Below are 14,012 nucleotides of genomic sequence, written 5' to 3'. Positions count from 1 at the left end.
TAAGACTGAATGTGGTGCTTCCCTTCTACAGCCATTAACACATCGCATCAACTGTTTATTCAATGTGTATATTGCAGGCTGAAGGACAGATCCTTGAGCACTGCACAGGATATTGTTACATGCCAATATCTGAGTGATGGATTATGTGGTAGAAATATTTGTTCTTTATTTTATTCTGTTTTGTCCATCACTTCTTCTCTGTTTTTTAATAGGTCTCTTTGTCTAATTCAATGATGTGAGGGATCATATTCTAGGAAATAATGACATCTATAAATCTTCAGTTGATGATCTTGTTAGAAGCACGGTAAGCAAGGAAGGTAAATCCATATTCAGAGAAGGTAAGGATTCTAGTAATGATAAATTACTGTCTTCTCACTGGTTGAAGGAGTTAGATGTAATCAGTCTGTTGCCAAGTGACTGCCTGGTCTTCTTACAACATATGATATTGAGGACTAAATGCCAGTTACTGTTAAATGTCAGTCTCCGCTATCAGAATGTAAGTATTTTGGCAGCAGTAGAAGCTGGAACAGCCTTGGAAAATGGAGTCCTATGCTTTCAGACAAATGCATAATTTCAATCACTATCACCATTACCACCATGTTCATGAACCTATTATAGCAGCCCAGGGTTGTCAAAGATTCTGGCTAGCATGTACATAAAAAATCATCCTTTTACTTGTTTGTTTAGTGTCTCCTCAGCAATAAATGCTTTCTGCTTCACCTTAAGACATAAAAATCTGTGTTCATCTATATACTTTGAATGTGAAATTATGATCTAGTTCCTTTTAGATCACTGACCAACCAACTGAACCATCTTTTCTGTCTCTGAGTCAGGGCATATACATAGTTTTGGCCACTTCTCCCTTCATACAAAATAAATGTGTACATTCACTACAGATAGTGGGAGGATTTTGTTTTCATGAGTCTCCTTCAAGACATTCTTGAGTAGGATTTTACTTAACCTCAGAATATTTTGCTAAGCCACTTGCATTATAGGCCTTTACTTAGTTTTCCTCTTTTCTGTCAGTTCATCACAGAAAACCCATCATAAGTACATGTCAACATACGAGGAGAGGCAGGAGTTCAAAAGAAGTACAGGACATGGGAGTCTGGGCAACCTGCTTATGTAATTTATGCCTTCCTGGCCTTCTTTGGCTGATCTTGAAAGTTACAATTCAGTTTTATGCTGTAATTGCTGCTCATTATACATGGCCATTTTATTTATTGCATCCAGCAACACTTGTGTCATGATGGGTGGTTCCAGTTATAAAGTCCTTTGATGCCCTATAATCAGCAAATTCTTGCTCTCTTGTAGGGTGAATAGAACACTAAAAAATTATTTTCAAATTATCAGTAGTTCTCTTCTGTGGAAAGCATGACTTTCTATGCTGTGATAATTCTGTTGGACCTTGTCAGACATTACCCAACATACTAGTGCTATACTATCATTTGTCAGCTGTGCCATATATTTTCAATAGCAGAGAAACTTTAATCATATGCTGGAGCTGCTGAAGAGCCCTCTTCCTTTAGGACCCACTTAAAATTATCAGTCTTTTGAGTCACACATTAATTGTTTTGAGCAATATATCCTAGTATCCTAGGTGTTTCTTCTAATATTTAAGAGAGACTTGTTCTATGTTTCTTTCTTGGTGGTAGGGAATACAATATGCACAAAGGTGTCTATCTTAAAGGGGATATCCTGTCCTGCCTCATACGATTGGATATCTAAAAATTTATAAATGCAATTTGTACCTCAATCTTTATGCCATTTATCTTTACCATCAGGTTCACTTCTGTTTTACTGTTTAATCTACATTATTCGCAACCCCCTGCTTGTCAGATTCAATGAGTGTCATTGATGACGTGGACTTAGTTGGATTTTTTTTATGAATGACAAGATGATCGAGTTTTCGGTGGACCATATCATTACAGAATCAGGATGGTTAATAAAATCTGGAAACAGGACAGTGAATGTGGAAAGCTCACCTTATCACATAAAAGTCAGTTGTTTTGGGTCCTACTTATTGTTAAAGATGGAAAAAAGAAACAAAAAACAAAACACCTGATTTGACAGAGACTGAAATGCCAACTGCCTGACACTCTGTTGAGCTCTGACAAATGAGAAACAAACAAAGAAACAAACAAAACAATGACAATATCAACAACAGAAAAAGAATCATACAGAACAAACTGGTGGTTGCCAAAGGGAAGGGGGTAGGGGATGAGCAAAATAGGTGAAGGGGATTAAGAGGTACAAACTTCCAGTAAAATGCAGAAGTCATGGGGATGAAAAGTACAGCATAGGGAATATAGTCAATAATATTATAATACATTTATCATGGTGAGCATATTATAAAGTATATACTTGTTGAATTACTATGTTGTACATCTAAAACTAATTTAATATTATGTCAACTGTACTTAAATAAAAATTTTTAAAGACCTGAAGAAAAAAGGTATCTCATGAGTCACAACATCTGGTGTTGTGACTACCACTTGACTAAGTTTAGTAGAGCCCACAAATGTCATGATACATTTCCCCGTTAAGGATCAAATAGGTAAATGAATTAGAGAATAATAGTATCTACCTACCTCTGTCTTTTTTAACTTTGTGAAGATGGCATTAATTTTTGCAGCTCTTCCAAGGATAAAGCAGTATTTTGGATTCACTGTCTTGGCTGGGGCCTGGAATTTCAGGGGATTTCAATTGGCTCTTCCTCCTACTCTGACTCTTAACCTCAACTCCAGGTAACCAATATGAGGGTTTTTCATATGTTAAATGTATGTATGCTATTTGTAATCTGAAAGACAGGAAGCATGATGTTGGGTCTATAAATGTACCAGATCCACTTTGGAATGTTCTTGGGTGCTATTCATCATTTAGCATCCATAAATCGCCACTTTAACCCAGGGGGCAGTGATTGTGATTACATTTCAGGTACCCTGACATCAGAAGCAGCTTAGATCCTAAAGCTAAACAATTCTTAACATTTGGATATTCCTTCTCTCCCAACAATTAATTATTATGGTAAATCATCATAGTCCCATAAGAGAAGAAGTGGAGAAATATTTATTGTGTATACTTGCCACACCCTTACTCGGTCTTTCTTTAAAGAGTCTCATTCTTCACTTTAACTGGTAAGATTTGGGGTTGTAAACTGGCTTAGGTTAATAAATTTTTGCATTGAGTATCTCTTGTCAGCCTTATCCAGCTGTTAATCTATCCATTCTCTAGGAACATCATAATCCATTAGTAATTACCATAGACTCCTGAAGGTCAAGGTAACTTTGTTACCCCTCTGTTCCCATTATAGTAATTTTAACTCTTCCTCTGTATATAATCACTGCCACCAAGTATGTGCCTTTCTGAAATCTTGTGCCCATTGAGACCAGGGAACAAAGTTCTATGGTAGCATCTCTTACAGTTAATCATATTTTACAGAGGACACCAATGTTAAACCTTCCAAAGAAGCAGGTGCCACTTTTCCTAGTACCTTTCTCATTGCCTTTATGAATTGATGGTCTTCTGTGCCTTCCAGAGAACATAGGTAGTAGAATCTCTGGTCTCAAAGTAAATCCCATTTTAACATTCCCATTTTTACGATCTTTCTCAATTTTTTCTCAGTAGTCTGTCAGGCACCACATCTCCACCCATTTATTCTAATTAATCATGTTTAAAACCTAAAGGGCCATTAGATAGGTTATTGGAATCAGTGCAAAATACTGTACTAGAATGTTAAGACTAAACTTGTGAGAGAATGCTACCTGTCAATAAATTCTCTCCTATCCAGCATTTTGTCATCTCTAGCTTACCACCCTTAGCGGACACTTTGACACTGTACCCTTAGTTTCATTATCACATATTAGCCAAGAATAGCGACCCTGGTTAATGATCTGAGGGAAATGAGAGCACCTTAAGGACAGCAAATGTTTCGATAACTTACTTCAGATGGTACCCACAGAAAGTTTGAGGAATTTGATTAGGAAAAAAAAGATACCACCACAAGGTGGCAGGAATACACACAAGTTTACTCAGTGACTTTTTTTTTTTTTTTCCAACTTTCCATAGGGTGGGAGGAGATGGAATTTCCTCAGAACAGGAGTCTTTCTACTGAGATTTTCTTTCTTGTGTTCACTTTCTCTCTCTCTCAATCTCTATCTTCCATCCTCCCTCCCTTTCTTCCTTCTTTTCCCTCTCTTTCAGCCCTCTTTCGCACAGTTTCTACCCAAATCCAGCTGCCTAAAAAACATTTTCATATGAGTGCATTCTAAATTTGCATTGCTGAAGATAAATCTCCTAAGCAGCAGTATAGTCTAAATGGATTTAACCGATGAATATTATTGTGCAAACATATTGTTGCCCCTTCCTGAGTCTTCTTTTTTCTCATTTAGGGCATAGCTACATCTGAGCCATTTATTTAGAATAATCTATTTGATAATGTCCACCACTCAGGTATATCAAATTGAATGGATTTTTTTCTCTTATGTTTTAGTTTAGTCCTTAGTAATATTCAACATTATCTTAATAATAGCTTAATGATAATAACATGGAGCTATTACAGATCACTTAGAAAATATTATAAAAGAATAACAATAATTCATAGTTTTATCCCCCACAGAGAAACAGGTTAAAAATTTAGTTTCCTTCTAGCTCTTTGTAAATTATGTTTAATATGTTTCTGTATATGTATGTATGTATGTAGGTAGGTATGTGTGTGTATATGTGATGCATGTTTATGGTCTCTTCCACCAAAAATTTGTATATACAAATACAAGTAATCTTATTTTTGAATAATATAGACTGGCAGAAAAGTTGCAAAAATATAGAGTTCCCAGATACCCTGCACCCAGATTTCCTTATTGTTAAAATGAAATATTACTATGGTAATCTGTCAGAACTACTGAACCAATATTGATACTTGATTATTAACTGGTCCATTATTATTAATATTCTCTAAGTTTTTACTTAATATACTGTTTACTGTTGTGGTATCTCATCTATGAATACCACGTTACAGTTAGCTACCATGACTCTGGAGGCTCCTCAACTCAGACTTTCTTTTCATTTGCTTGATCCTTTTCAAAAGTACTGTTCAGGTGTTTTATAGAGTGTTCCCAACTCGGGGTTTGTCTAATGACAAGCAGAAGGAGATGATATATTTTGAAATACATATTTTATTATTATAAAAATTTTATATAGTTTTAAAGTTTGTTTTACCTGAATTCTACCAGGATATTGCCTGTTCATAAACTTCACCCTCTTTTCTTTATGTTTTTTTTTCCTGTGAATCATCTGTGTATATCTTTTACTCATTTTATAATCATTTTGTTTACTTAAGTAAAATTTATAAAAGCCTTCTGAATAATTTTAGGTTTATAAAAAAAGTTCCAAAGATAATATAGAGACTTTAGCCATTCTTTCACTCATTTCCACATGCTGCTGACATCTTACATACCAGGATATATTAATCAAAAGTAAGAAACAAATGTTAGTATATTGTTACTAAAGTCCAGACTTCATTCAGATGTCATCCAATTTTCCATTAATGCTCTGTTTTGCTTCAAGAATGCAATATGACATTGCATTTAGTCATCATGTCTCTGTATCCTCTGATCTATGACAGTTTCTGTGTGTTCTAGTTCTCTCTCTCTCTCTCTCTCTCTCTCTCTCTGCCTTTCTTTCTCTCTCCTCACTCTTATCTCTCAAAGACTTTGGGTCAAAATAATCATTTATAGATGGTGTTTCATTTGAATCTCTCTATGAGGAAGTGAGGAAGTATAACGTTCATTACAAGACCATTTTTCTTATGTTTAATTAACTTCATATTAGGTTGTTATGCCTCTGTTTTGTTTTAGCAGTTTCAACTTAGTAAATTATACCTAGGAGACGTTCACTTTTCTTTTATCACTGTTTCTATACATGTCCACACTGACTCTCTCTGTCTAATCCATTAGTGGCACCTTAATGGTACCTTGAACAGATTCTGTATCTTGCCAGCCATTCTGTTTTTCAAACACAGTCTGGCCTAAAGTTCAGTTTCCATCTTCATTTGAAGCTTACATCCTTCTCTCATTCCCTCATGAAGACTTGATCTGGATCTCTGGGTGCTGGTGTTGGGAACCTTAGTGCTATTATTTGATTATAAATTTTCTTTTCACTCCCTCTCCAAAACTTAGTTGTTTGAATGCAAAGAACAGAATTGTATGTGGCTCTGCACCTAATTGGCCATTTAATCGTGTTCTTTTTTCAGTATTACTGATTCTCAGGTCATCAGTGACTGATCATCAGTCACTCAAATCAGCTTGGTGTGGCTCAAATCAGCTCAAATGCGGATTCCCTCATGGGGAAACCATATGTTTTTTAGATAGTTTTGTGGGGTTACTTTCTCTGGTTTCCTACACTCTCTGTTTGTCCTTTTACCTCCTTACCTCATCTCCTTCCTCTGAGACTCTGACTCAAAATCACTTGCTCTTCTGATCATCTCTCCCTCTATTTTTGCAGGTGATGTGGTGGTTGGTTAGCTGTTAATACAGCTAATTTAGACATAAAGATCAATCATTAGCCATTGCCTAAGTAGATGTTCAACTGGAGAATGACATAGCACTGCTCTGTCTTCCTTCCCTTCCTTCTTTCTCATTGTCATACAGGCATAGGGAAAAAAAATGGGAAGCAGCTCTGGGATAAACGTCAGGCTTTTAAAATTGGAGCTGAATGCCATCATGAATAATACCAGTGTTCTCTTTGTAAAGAAAGATACCATGAGCATGGAGCAAATAAATAGTGTCTGTCACAGACATGAATCTGGCATGTATTCATCTGTGATACTCTAGTCCATGATAGGGGAAATCAAAGATCGTACAATATGTTAAAAACAACTAGACAGAATGGAGCCTACAATGTTTTGTGAGACAGTTCATAATTAATCTATACAATGAATTTAGAATTTGAATGGTATAACACAGTAACAAAATTCACAGAGAACAGAACTGGAAGAATTATGTTCTGCCCTATATATTATGATTAGTCAGCTGTTTCTTTTTAATAAACCTAATTAAATTTTCCCTCTTTAATTTCCCCACCTGTCTGTTCAGTAGATAAGTATTATATTCCATGTATTATCTAAAACTGCAAAGAAATAACAATAATGATAATAATCATTGATGTCAATATCATCATTTATTGGGGACTTCCATTTGAGCGAACTCCCATTAAAACAAGGAAATGCTAAGTGTGAAAAAATACATAGTGTGCATGTGAGAATATTAATTCATATACTCACCTGTTTTCTAGTAATAGCCTCTCATTTATTTTCCTACAATATTTTAGAAAACATTGGTTTGTCTTGAATATCAGTATGGTAGGTAATTTTAATTATAATGGCACTATTACAACTCACAGTAAAAAATATGCACTCTGGACCTTTAAGTGGGAAGGAATAAACCAACCCATAATGATCCTTGAGGTTCAAGATATTTATTACCTCTCCTTTACAAAATCACAGTGCAAGATGACAAATGAGCACCATGCAAAGAAAACATATATTTGAAATAAACTTTTTAATTGAATTACTTCACGGTTCCGAATAAACCATTTCATTTGAAATACAATCTCAATTACCACAGCACTCAGTTACTAATATATCAGCAAAGAGTCAAGTAAGATAGTACATAGCATGATACTGAAAGTACTTAATTATTTTCATTTAATGATACTTCTGTAATGGGACCCTGTGGAACCTATTCCTCTTATCTCTGCCAACTGTTATATTGGTTCTAAATGAATGCACCGAGTGATACTATTTGATTTAATTTGTCAGGGGTAGTGGTGAACCCAACAGCTAAAATTATGGAGATACTCTTTGACATACGTGATCTGAAGACAAGTTGGCTGTGACATCTAATATACAGCTTCGGCTGATCTGGCTGGCTAAGTGCCTCTTCTGCCGTCACCACTCCATTTGCTTCTCTCATAAAATGAAGTATTTAAGTCGACATGATCACCTCAGGTAGAAGAGGATCTAATTCCCCATTTAGTGTCTCCAAATAAAAGTTCCCTTTCTGACTTCAGAGAATCTTGACTATGACTTGTAAGACACTCTTCAAATTAAATCTGAGATGGAATTATTAGTGACATCCATTAAAAAAATACATAATTGGTTCTCATTTCATTTTATTCTTCCCTGTGTAATCAGGTATAAAGAAGAAATGTATTTCAAGCCTGATTGATGATGATGATGATGATGATGATGATGATGATGACGATATGCTTCAATTAGTGTTTTTTTTGTCCCCAAAGCACCATTTTGTACTTTTCCACACTTTAGCATATTCACAGATGTATCCATTAGCACTGAAAGCAAATATGAAGAAATCTATCTGTCTGGATTGAATATGAAATTTGGCAAATTTATTGCTGTCATTAAAGTCAGTTTTCTTAAGCTATACCATCAGAGTGCCAGAAAAAAAAAAAACAAAACAAAACAAAACATCAGCGTGTTCAAAAGGCACCACACACTTAGAGTTCCCTATTTGTGCGAGCCTCTTTCTTACCCTCAATACATCCTTCATCTTATTGTTTTTGATGCTATTATCATAATCATATGAGCAGGAATTTTCTGCAAAGCTCTTTGGTGCAAACTCCGACACACAGCAGGGATAATTAATTTACTCTTGGGAATAATGGGCACAGGTCTCTGCCTACCACTAATTATTGGAAATTCATCATCATTTGCAAGACAAATATTTCTCCTTTTATCTCCATATTCTAGTCCCTATTCTTACTTCTACACTCTCTGAGAACAAGCAGATTCAACCTTCTTTTTCATACAAAACTCCTCAAATATTTGAATGCAGCCAAAATGTCAAGACAGCATTTTTAAAAATTTTTGTCTGCAAAATCACAAAAACATCTAGCTCATCTTTCATAGTTCTTACTCTTATTGAAAATAAGTTACTATTTGACTTTTAGGTACAGGAGTTTATTTATCCAGACACAGGAGATGCATCTTCACTTCAAAACTCAAAGCTTAATTTAAAAAAAAATTGAAATGAGATGATCTCAAGGTCCTGAATTTATGCGCTTTTATAGGATATTTCAAAAGCACACAGAGAAAAATTACTTTTATTTGGTAATTACATCATATTCAGAGTTTAAAACTATGAAATATTTGTATTCCAGGTAGTTGTTATTTGCATCAATCACCTATCAAGAGATATTATACTTGAGTATTTATTCATCCATAAAATGTTAATTCGCATTTAATTTGATGGAATGGCTAAAGCACATATCTCATACATATTTTAAAGGATACTGTCACTGATCACAAGTGATGGCTGAATTTTACTATGTGTAGAATATTATATCACCAATACATGTTTCTATAAGAAATTTATTAAACAAAATAAAATGTAGAAGTGTTCCAAATTATACACATTTAGTTACAAGAGAATTAATAATCACTCTGAAGATTTTCTCAGAGAAGAAAATGTATAACAAAAGATAACTCTACATAAACTGATAGAAAATTATACAATGATTTCATTCTTCATTTTTGAATGTGAATATTTTGTGATGTTACTAGAAAATGTAATATTTTTGTGGAAGTAGACAAAAGTCCAGATATTACTTATGTACAACAACACAAAAATAATGTCTCTATACTTACATTATATTGGTATGAGAAGGTAAATGACTAAGCTCAAAGGAAGAGACCCCTTGTGATAAGGAAGAAAGCTAAGCCTGTGATAATGTTGTATACAGTCCACTTTCCAAATCAAATTTCTCATGTTTCTAGCAACATATGTAAATTTGGGATATATGTTGGATTGCTTGTGTCATCTTAATAACTTTAATTCAGTCAATTGAAAAGAAAGGCAATTTCAAAGCAAGATGTGTATGTGTGTGTGTGTGTGTGTGTGTGTGTGTGTCTGCGTGCAGACATAGATAGCAAGGTATGATATATATGTGATTGTGTATGTAGATATAGATACAGACATATAAATGTAGATATAGGTATAAATATGCTCATCCTATTTTCCTATATATTAGCATAATTTTAGTCTAAATACTAAACACCTAAAGATACAGACTGGTTATATGAAACATCCTGATTTCTTTGGAGGTTTGTTATCTTTATAGAATAATCTCATTTGGGTATTTCATTTTTACAATAAAATTCACATACACACATTTTCAGACAATTTTCTAACATGTTTAATATTATAATTGTAATCACTCTCTAGTGTAAATGAAGATTAATTAATCAAACACAGTAAAATGTTTCTAAAGACATTATGCTTCTCATGACAGTAATTATTGTTGAATTGGTGATCTTCAAATATTGGTAATGTCTTAATTCCTATAATATATTTGTAGAAAACAGACTAAAAATATTCATAACCTGTGGTCCATTTTATTGGGTGATTTTCGTTATATTTTAACACTTGAAATATTTTTAAATGCATATGGCTTTATTCTCTTACTTTTTCTTTTTCATTCTATGGCTATCAAGAAAACAGTTATTTTTGCCATCATAATGAGGATGCATTGCTTCCAAAATTTGACCACATGCTTAGCATATGAAAACAATAAGCTTTAGTGGGAATATACTACAATAATACATATAAGTATATATTATAGAAAAATAGTATATCCAATTATACGGACCTAGAAAAAATATATCTATTAGGTAAAAATAGCAATCTAAATTGTTGGATATGAGGAAACTATTCCTAATATGAACCATGAATATCACCAAGTTACACATCAAGATAGATGTGGAAATTACTGACAGACTAGCTACATAAACACACTTTATATCACAAGCCAGATTATAAGTGCTAACTTTTGAATATTAAGATGACAAGACAAGTAATATTGACATGTTTTGAAGAACAGAAAGCTGAGGCTAGGAGATGTTAAGTAACTTGTCCAATGGCTCACTACTAGCAAATGATGGAGTCAAAATTTGAATCTGGGACTTCATTACTGCAGTATACAGAACACATTTTCCAAGACAAGAGAGTGTGTGGAAGGTCTTCTGGGATATCAATGATTTTTCCAAGTACTACTAGGACTTCAGACCTCAGAGAACACAAAGAAGTAGTAGTGTTGGGTGTGGAAGGATTATTCTTGATGAAGACAATGAGTTAAAGTGTTTTGTTTGTGAAGGAGTGAAAGCATCCATTGCATATGTGAGAAGTTTAACAGCATTGATATTCCTCTAACACCTGGATGTATAATTTTCCAATTAATCACATGGCAAAGTATATATCAGGTAGTGATAACAGAGATTTGACAAGTGTGGCATATTGTAAAAACACATAAATTATTTTCCACAAATCCTTATTCTGTATATTAAATGCCACCTTAAACAAAAGAAATGTTCAGAATGTTACTTAAAATTTGACGTTTTAACATATAGCCAATGATATTTGTCTAGATGTGATTGTTATTACTACTGTCAGGCAAAGTATTACAATTTGAACCATCAGTCAGGTAGCCACCACAGACAGCTGATATGCTCCAAGGGCTTTGCCAAAGAAATTACAGAAGTAGTAGGAGAGAAAAGATGCTAAGTGACCACACAGTTTTATCTAATAAATACTAAACACTATTTTAAGGATTATCAAAACCATATCATCCAATATTTGAACTTTACAGAACAGAGCTGTTTTTTTCTCTCCTATCCACACATAAGGGCTTTGTAGGTACATCAGCATTTTAATATGAAATAATTTTTGCAATTCTACTGTATTGCACTATTTTTTAAGTTTATTTACTTATTTTGAGAGGGGGAAGGGACAGAGAGAGAGGGAGGGAGAATCCCAAGCAGGCTCCACACTGTCAGCGCAGAGCCCAATTCAGGATTTGATTTCAAGAACCATGAGATCATGACCTGAGCCAAAATCAAGGCTTGGATTCAATTGAGTGGGCCACCCAGATGCCCCTATACTGCACTATTTATAAGGTTTAAAGATAAAAAAATGAAATGGTGTTTTTAGAGGCTTTGACTACATATGGGACACTGAAAATCATTACTACTAAAGTAGTTTCAAAAATATGTCTCCCTTCATTATGAAACATGATATAAATGTTAGTTCCAGTTATTTCTGTTTTCTTACTCAGATACATGTTTCATGGTTTCTGGAGCTAATATGTGTCTTTATCATTACAACTACAAAAAGTGATACCTTACATTTTGTCATTGCAACTACAAAAAATGGTATCTTACATTTTTAATTACTAAATTTAGTCATTTACTAATAGAATTCATATTTCAAACTTGACTAAAGATGGTGGAAATTATTTTTTTGTACTTCTTATATTTGTATATATGTTCTTAATTTAACCTGAGGAAAACTTACACAAATTCAAATTACAGTAGCATCAAAACTGTTTCATTAAAAAGAATGAAATCTTGCCATTTGCATCAACATGCATGGAGCTAGAATATAATGCTAAGTGAAAAAAGCCAGTCAGAGAAAGACAAATACCATTTCACTCAAATGTGAAATTTAAGAAACAAATGAACAAAGAGGTGTGGGAGAGAAAAACCAAAAACAGGCTCTTAACTATAGAGAATAAACAGATGGTTAGGTGGCTAGGGCGATGGGTAAAATTGGTGAAGAGGGTTAAAAGTACATTTATCTTGAAAAACAATGAGTAATATATGGAATTGCTGAATTACTTTACTGCATACCAGAAATTAAAAACACTGTGTTTTTTTTATATTGATAAATTTATAAATTTATAAAATATATTTATATTTATATTGATGCCTCTAAGTTCTATTCTTTCAGCGTCATTTTTACCAGACAAAATATGAGAAGACAAGAGAGTATTTTCACTTTCATGTTTAATTTTAATATTTTTATAAGCAAACAAGAGTCACAGAAGTCATTTGTTAGCTTAAGATGAACACTACAGCAACCTTTATAAAATGTCAATGTTAGCAGGAGAAAGTCAACATATGATACAGTTAAAGTATGTGTGTGCATGCATGTGTGTGTATGTGTGTGTTCTTTTCACTTGAAAAAATGTGCCATTGCTTTTTATAATTTTAATCCAAGCATACAAATAAAGCAGGAAAAAAATAATATATTTTGAAAACAAGTTTATATTTGACAAGTGTCTTTTATATAATTTATTTGATTTTATCAAAACTAGATTATGTTTTGAAATTATTATAAGTAAATACCTTCTGCCCAATGAAAATCTAGCTACAGATTGTTATATTTTAAAGGCAAAGAATTTTTGGTGATATTTTTCTTTTAGAAGGTACTGTTAAAACTTAGTATCAAATACTATATATGTACATACCTCATAACATTTGTATGTATAACACACACAAACTTTTAAATGACTTATTTATAAGTTATGCAGAAGGTGATTACACCTAGAACCTGTCATATTTAAGGTGATTAAAAAGATATAAGTATTATATTTAAACTGTATATCAGATCAGATTACATAGTTTACTCATGATTATCTTTAAATATTCTAAATGGAGAAACTATTACCTTGGTTAACAAAAGGATGAAGAGGATTTTCAGGGCAGTGAAAATTTTCTGTATGATACTATAATAACGGATACATGTCATTGTACGTTTGTCCAAACCCATAGGATGTAGTACCTATGTATGAACCCTATGTAAACTATGGACTGTAGGTGTTAATGAGGAGTATAGTTTCATCAGTTGAAACAAATGCACCACTCTGGTTGGAGATTTTTATACAGGAGGCTATTCATCTGTCTGAGCAGTATATGGGGAATCTTGTCATTTCCACTTTCTGTAAACCAAAAACTACTCTAAACAATAAAGTCTTTTAAAAATTTTAAAGTAAAATGATGACTAAATCACACCTGATTTAAAAATAATACACATCATATTTTTGAGAGTGAAGATAAATGCTACAAGTAAGAGTAAACTGAATATTGACTTGTTTTTTAAAACTCAACCAGAGTTGGGGCACCAGGATGTCTCAGTTGGTTAAGCATCCAACTTTTGACT

The 14,012-nt window shown here is 33.4% G+C and overlaps 1 long non-coding RNA gene across 2 annotated transcripts; it reads left to right on the top strand.

Moving 5' to 3' along the window:
* Nucleotides 1-201: 201 nt before the first annotated feature.
* Nucleotides 202-8,859, top strand: LOC128314478 (uncharacterized). 2 transcript variants are annotated; one of them, XR_008296179.1, is made up of 3 exons: nucleotides 202-304; nucleotides 2,636-2,747; nucleotides 8,192-8,859. It is a non-coding gene; the product is annotated as an uncharacterized LOC128314478 (long non-coding RNA). The 2 variants fall into 2 exon arrangements; XR_008296178.1 differs by lacking the exon at nucleotides 8,192-8,859 and adding an exon at nucleotides 7,817-8,112.
* Nucleotides 8,860-14,012: the final 5,153 nt, after the last annotated feature.

Source organism: Acinonyx jubatus, chromosome A1 (assembly GCF_027475565.1).
Source record: "Acinonyx jubatus isolate Ajub_Pintada_27869175 chromosome A1, VMU_Ajub_asm_v1.0, whole genome shotgun sequence".
Taxonomy (NCBI): Eukaryota; Metazoa; Chordata; class Mammalia; order Carnivora; family Felidae; genus Acinonyx; species Acinonyx jubatus.
This window is presented reverse-complemented; position numbering and strand designations above follow the sequence as displayed.